Source organism: Aquarana catesbeiana, linkage group LG08 (genome assembly GCF_042186555.1).
Source record: "Aquarana catesbeiana isolate 2022-GZ linkage group LG08, ASM4218655v1, whole genome shotgun sequence".
Lineage (NCBI taxonomy): Eukaryota > Metazoa > Chordata > Amphibia > Anura > Ranidae > Aquarana > Aquarana catesbeiana.
Window position 1 is genome coordinate 194285337 of NC_133331.1, and position 7666 is coordinate 194293002.

The window sequence follows — 7666 nt, forward strand, 5'->3', positions numbered from 1 at the left end:
AGAGACAGAAACGCCGGACGAGGCTTAACACAGCGTTAAGCCTCATTAATTCGCGTTTAACACTTTTTGCCGGCGTCTGACGTTTTTACAGCTCTAGTGCTGGAGCCTCAGAATGCGCTGGTCCTTGGTTTTTTTTGGAGCTTAAAAACGACCATGCCTGTTACAGCTCAAAAACGCTGCGGTGTGTATGAGCCCATTGAATAACATGGAGTGGTGTTCTTAAGCAGCAAAAAAAGCTCAAAAAAGCCGCTGTAAAAACGTCCGTGTGTATGAGGCCTTAAAAGCAGCGGCAAGCATGCTGATCTCACAGGTTTGCTGATCTGACAGCAGACCACTGCTTTTAAAATTTGACATCAAAACAGTCAGACGGATTTCAAAATACTGTATTTCACTATATAAGCTCAGTTTACTGGTAAAAAAATGTGTGAAATGCAAGACTCTGGTGGGTGTTAAAAGATGTCCGTTTGGCGACTTCTCACTGTATCCTTACTGTGGGCAAGTGCGGGGTGTACCAAGATGGTTCTGTCAGAAAGCCGCTGTTCCCTCAGATTAGGCGACCCGTCAAATCTTGTAACAGAAGTGACGTTCTGTCATGGCCATCTTGGTGCACCCCGCACTTGCCCACAGTAAGGATACAGTGAGAAGTCGCCAAACGGACATCTTTCACACATCTTTCACACTTATTTTTACCAGTAAGCTCAGCTTATACTGTATGTCACAGAGTTCTAAATACTGTATTTCACTATATAAGCTCAGTTTAGTGGTAAAAATAAGTGTGACATGTAAGACACCGGTGGGTGTAAAAAAGATGTCCGCTTGCCGCCTTCTGACTGCAGGCTTACTGTGGACGAGTGCGGAGTGTACCAAGATGACCGTGATGAAACATCACTTCTGTTATGAAATCTGACAGGTCGCCTAATCTGACAGAACACCACTACCCATCAGAAAATGCAACCAAAGTGACATTCCCTTGTGGACATCTTGGTACACCCCTGCAGTCAGAAGGCGGCAAGCTGACATCTTTTTACACCCACAGAAGTCTAACATTTCACACTTAATTTTACCACTAAACTGAGCTTATGTGGTGAAATACAGTATTTTGAAATCCGTCTGACTGTTTTGATGTTGAATTTTAAAAGCAGTGGTGTTCTGTCAGATTAGCAAACCTGTGAGAACAGCAGGCTTGCCGATGCTTTTAAAATTCAACATCAAAACAGTCAGACGGATTTCAAAATACTGCATTTCACTATATAAGCTCAGTTTAGTGGTAAAAATAAGTGTGAAATGCAAGACTCCGGTGGGTGTAAAAAGATGTCCGCTTGCCGCCTTCTGACTGCAGGCTTACTGTGGACGAGTGCGGAGTGTACCAAGATAGCCGTGCCAAAACGTCACTTCGGTTGCATTATTTGATGGGAATCGGTATTCTGATAGAACACCGGAACGTCACTTCCGTTACAAAATTTGAACAATCTGACGGAACACCGGTGTTCTATCAGAAAGCCGCTACCCATCAGAAAGTGCAACCGAAGTGACGTTGCGGCCTACTGCGCATGCGCTATGTGTTCCACAATGCATTCCATGCCTGCGATACGATCCACACATTGCGTGTGATGGGTAGCAGCTTTCTGATAGAACATATTCATCAGATTTTGACCATACTGCGCATGCGCAGTGGGAGCACGCACCGAACAGCAAATGACAATTAAAGAGGTTTCCACCCTGCCTGCTATGTGTCCTGTGTGCCAACCTCACCACCGTGCCTGCTGTGTGTGCCAACCTCACCGCCCTGCCTGCCATATGTCCTGTGTGTGCCAACCTCACTGCCCTGCCTGCCATGTGTCCTACCTTAACAATGTATTTTATCAGCTCCATAGTAGTGCTTTACCCCAAACACCCCCTAAAATGTTTTTAAATGTGATTTGTGCTTTAAATTCAGGCAGAGTGCCAGAGGCTTTTTTGGGGGGTCCCCAAATCATTTGGAACCCTCCCTCCCCCCAACTGCTAAGTCAGCTGATCCCAATTCTCTATCTATCCTCAATCATCTATCTGCTGACCTTGCCAAACCCATACACACTATACCCATCTCTTTAGTGGTCAGATGTATGGATGAATTCCCCAAAGCATGTAGTGCAAGGGCCTGCCTGTATACTTTCAAATGGTACTGTTTAAAGTCTTTGTCTATTATTATTATCTTGCTAGGTAATAGCAGAATGTCCAAATGTGCTCAAATGTGTACAGTGTGTATTTATATCTTTGTATTATGACACTTCTTACCTGTCCAGTGGGCTGCCAATAGTGTAACTAAGGAGGGGCTGTTCAAAGTAATACCCATTATTTAGGCATTCATCTCTCAATGAGGTGGAGAGGGTTACCTGGCCAAGAGCTCCCCCCCCCATAATGTTATAAATGGCCCATGAGAGGGGGGGGGGGGAATATGATAGGTGTACCTTATACTTTGGTCTTTAAAAATTACCATAAATAAATGTTATCTTGATGTCGGCCAAGAATGTTTGTGTCTAATCTACTTTCCGTGTTTATGTGCAAAAAGGCTAATTTTTTTTGTTTTCCTCAACAGTTTCCTTCCACGCCACAGGAATGGCAGACTGTGGCCTCCCACTTTGCCCAGCAGTGGGACTTTCCTAATTGCGGAGGGGCAATTGATGGGAAACACGTCCACATCATCCCACCACCCAACTCGGGGTCGTACTATTATAATTATAAGGGGTTCAATAGTATTGTGATGTTGGCGGTGGTGTCGGCTACTTATGAGTTCCTGTATGTGGACGTGGGGAAGAATGGCCGGATGTCTGATGGTGGAGTCATCGCCCAGACGGAGTTCTACAGGCGTCTCCAGAATGGCAGCTTGGACTTGCCACCTCCAGAAGACAATGTGGAAGGACTCCCATTCGTCTTCATTGCGGATGAAGCCTTTGCGCTGGGGGACCATCTTATGCAGCCATTCCTGATGAGGACCCTCACCCCGGACCAGAGGGTTTTTAATTACCGGCTGGCCAGAGCCAGAAGAGTGGTGGAAAACACGTTTGGAATCATGGCCAGCCGGTTACGCCTATTTCTTACACCCATACACATGGCGGAGTACTAACTGAATCATATTATCCTGGCGCGCTGTGTTCTACACAACTTTTTACGGCAACATTCTGCCAACTATGCTGGCTCAGTTGGGCCTGAGGCCGGAATTCAAAATGAACCAACCCTGACGGCGCTTGAAAGTGACCGTCCTGGCTTGCCTCCCCTGAGTGCCTGTGATGTCTGGCTAAGATACCTTGAATTCTTTGCGGGTAGGGGGCTATCAATATGCCAGACAATGTGTGAAACCTTTATCAAATAAACAAACAAAAAAAAAATTAAGCAAATCTTTGGTGACATTTACTACTTGTGTTTGTTTTAGCTGACCCTGACAGAAATGTGTTGAGTCCTGAAAATGGCGTGATTGTGTAACCTTATACAAAGCACTGTTGGGTGTTATTTACTAAAGGCAAAGACACTATGCACTATAAGTGCACTTGAAACTGCACTTGGAGTGCAAAGTGGATTTGACCTTAGGAAATAACCCCCATTGTCACTGAAAACACCAATTATAGCACAACAAAAGTATTGTAGCGTTGAGACAATAATCCACACTAGGGATGAGCCGAACACCCCCCGGTTCGGTTCGCACCAGAACCCGCGAACGGACCGAAAGTTCGCACGAACGTTAGAACCCCATTGACGTCTATGGGACTCGAACGTTCGAAATCAAAAGTGCTCATTTTAAAGGCTAATTTGCATGGTATTGTCCTAAAAAGGGTTTGGGGACCCGGGTCCTACCCCAGGGGACATGTATCAATGCAAAAAAAACTTTTAAAAACGGCCGTTTTTTCGGGAGCAGTGATTTTAATGATGCTTAAAGTAAAAAAAAAAAAGTGAAATATTCCTTTAAATATCGTACCTGGGGGGTGTCTATAGTATGCCTGTAAAGTGACGCGTGTTTCCCATGTTTAGAACAGTCCCTGCACCAAATGTCATTTTTAAAGGAAAAAATCTCATTTAAAACTGCTTGCGGGTTTAATGTCATGTCGGGTCATGGCAATATGGATGAAAATCAGTGAGACAAACGGCATGGGTACCCCCCAGTCCATTACCAGTCCCTTTGGGTCTTGTATGGATATTAAGGGGAACCCCGCACCCAAATTAAAATAAGGAAAGGTGTGGGGCCACCAGGCCCTATATACTCTGAACAGCAGTATACAGGCGGTGCAAACAAGACAGGGACTGTAGGTTTGTTGTTAAGTAGAATCTGTTTGTAATTTTGAACATTTTTAACGTGTTTAGCTCCAGCCAAAAAATCTTTTCTAAGCTTTTTGGAAAACATAGGGAAGGGTTATCACCCCTGTGACATTTGTTTTGCTGTCTTTCCTCCTCTTCAGAAGATTTCACCTCACTTTTTTGTCCCAATGAAAAATGTTTTTTGAAAATTTGGGTTTTTTTGTGGAACAAGGATTGGAAAGCATCAGTGGAAAGGAGAACTTGTTTTCCCATATTAACTCTTACAGGAGAGAATTTCCCTTCCTAGGGGTAGATTTCATCTCACTTCCTGTTGTCTCCTTCCGTTTGCAAGTAGGAGTCGTTTGTAAGTTAGATGTTTGAAAGTAGGGTCCTGCCCTATATACTCAGCAGAAATTTGGGCCTTAGGTGTTGCTGTGGCCACAACACTGTAAGCCCTCACAGGGCCCTGCTGTGAAATATTAGATCAAGAATTGTAATTACATGCCCCTGTTGAACAGCAGCTGAAAAATTAGGCCTTAGGCACTGGTGCTGGTGGCACAACACTGCAACCCCTCACAGACACTCTAGTTGGAACGCAGGAACGAGCCCTGCTGCAAATTATTGCTTCAAAAATTGTAATTACACGCCCCTGTTAGACAGGGGCAGAAAAATTGGGCCTTAGGCACTGGTGCTGGTGCCACAACACTGCAACCCCTCACAGACACTCTAGTTGGAACGCAGGAACGAGCCCTGCTGCAAATGATTGCTTCAAAAATTGTAATTACACGCCCCTGTTAGACAGGGGCAGAAAAATTGGGCCTTAGGCACTGGTGCTGGTGCCACAACACTGCAACCCCTCACAGACACTCTAGTTGGAACGCAGGAACGAGCCCTACTGCAAAGTATTGCATCAAAAATTGTAATTACACGCCCCTGTTAGACAGGGGCAGAAAAATTGGGCCTTAGGCACTGGTGCTGGTGCCACAACACTGCAACCCCTCACAGACACTCTAGTTGGAACGCAGGAACGAGCCCTGCTGCAAAGTATTGCATCAAAAATTGTAATTACACGCCCCTGTTAGACAGGGGCAGAAAAATTGGGCCCTAGGCACTGGTGCTGGTGCCACAACACTGCAACCCCTCACAGACACTCTAGTTGGAATGCAGGAACGAGCCCTGCTGCAAAGTATTACATCAAAAATTGTAATTACACGCCCCTGTTAAACAGGGGCTGAAAAATTGTGCCTTAGGCACTGGTGGTGGCGCCCAGAACCAAAAATGTTCTTACAAGCTATCAGCGTGATGATTGAGGAGGAAGAGGATAATTACTCAGGGATAGTCACTCAGCATCAGCATAGGCAGTCTTTGAAGGGATCTGAGATTTCAAAAAAAATTATTCGGTTACATCAGCATCAGGTGCTTGGTAGCTGGTGGTGATCCAAGACTCATTCATTTTTATGAAGGTCAGCCGATCGACCGAGTCGGTGGACAGACGCACCCTGTGATCGGTTACCACGCCTCCAGCAGCACTGAATGTGCGTTCCGAAAGAACGCTGGATGCAGGACAGGCCAGTAGCTCAATTGCATACTGTGCAAGCTCTGGCCAGTGATCCATCCTCAAGACCCAGTAACCCAGAGGATTTTCGGTGGGAAAGGTGTCCAAGTCTGATCTTGCCCCTAGGTATTCCTGCACCATGTAAAACAGACGCTGGCGATGGTTGCTGGAACCGATCATACCTTGGGGCTGCGGACCAAAAAATTGTCTGAACGCATCGGTCAGACGGCCACCTTCTCCACCGCTCCTTCTTTGACTGACCGAAGCCTCAGCAACACGTTGTCCAGAAACAGGAGTTTGTAACCTCCCAGTCTCTGGGAACGCGTTGCACAGACCTTTCTGCAAGGCCTCCCGAAGATGTTTCATCCTCTGCTCCCTCTGCGATGGCAAGATAAGGTCCGCAACCTTACCCTTGTAACGTGGATCAAGGAGGGTTGCCAGCCAGTATTGGTCCTTCTCCTTGATACCACGAATACGAGGATCCTTACGCAGGCTTTGCAGGATCAGGGAGGCCATGCAGCGTAGGTTTGCTGAGGCATTCGGTCCGGAGTCCTCTGGGTCACTAAGAACGACATGGTCCGCAGCCACCTCCTCCCAGCCACGTACAAGTCCATGTGTTTCTTGGGACTGATCCCTTAAAGACTGCTGCTGATGCTGAGTGCCAGGCTCCACCTCCATACTGACACAATCTTCCTCCTCCTCCTCTTCCTCCTCGTCCTCTTCCTGTGTGATCGGCGGGCACGCAGGAACACTGTCTGGATAAAGGGGGCCTTGAGAGCTAAGGAAGTCCTCCTCTTCCTGCCTCTGTTCTGCCTCAAGTGCCCTGTCCATTATTCCACGCAGCGTGTGCTCCAACAGGTGGACAAGGGGGACAGTGTCACTGATGCATGCACTGTCACTGCTCACCATCCTCGTGGCCTCCTCGAATGGTGACAGGACAGTGCATGCATCCCTGATCATGGCCCACTGGCGTGGGGAAAAAAAACCAAGCTCCCCTGACCCTGTCCTGGTGCCATAGTCGCACAGGTACTCATTGATGGCCCTCTGCTGCGTGTGCAGCCGCTGCAGCATGGCCAACGTTGAGTTCCACCTGGTGGGCATGTCACAGATTAGGCGGTTCTTGGGCAGGTTAAACTCCTTTTGGAGGTCCGTCAGCCGAGCACTGGCATTATATGACCGGCGGAAATGCACACAGACTTTCCTGGCCTGCCTCAGGACATCCTGTAAGCCCGGGTACCTGCCCAAGAACCGCTGCACCACCAAGTTAAGGACGTGAGCCAAACAGGGCACATGGGTCATTTGTCCCTGTCGGAGGGCAGAGAGGAGGTTGGTGCCATTGTCGCAAACCACCATTCCTGCCTTAAGTTGGCGTGGCGTCAACCACCTCTGAACCTGCCCCTGCAGAGCTGACAGAACCTCTGCCCCAGTGTGGCTCCTGTCCCCCAAGCACACCAGCTCAAGCACCGCATGGCATCTTTTGGCCTGCGTACTTGCGTAGCCCCTTGAACGCCTACGGAGCACCGCTGGTTCCGAGGAAGAGGCCATGGAGGAAGAAGAAGAGGAGGGGGTGGAGGAGAGAGGTGTGTCACAATCAGCATTTTGGAGGCGTGGTGGCGGAACAACCTCCAACACTACTGCACCTTGTCCTGCATCCTTCCCAGCTGCCAGCAGAGTCACCCAATGCGCCGTGAAACTTAGGTAACGTCCCTGTCCATGCCTGCTGGACCATGAGTCAGCGGTAATATGCACCTTACCGCTGACCGCCCTGTCCAGCGAGGCATGGACATTGCCTTCCACATGCCGGTAGAGAGCCGGAATCGCCTTCCGTGAGAAAAAGTGGCGTTT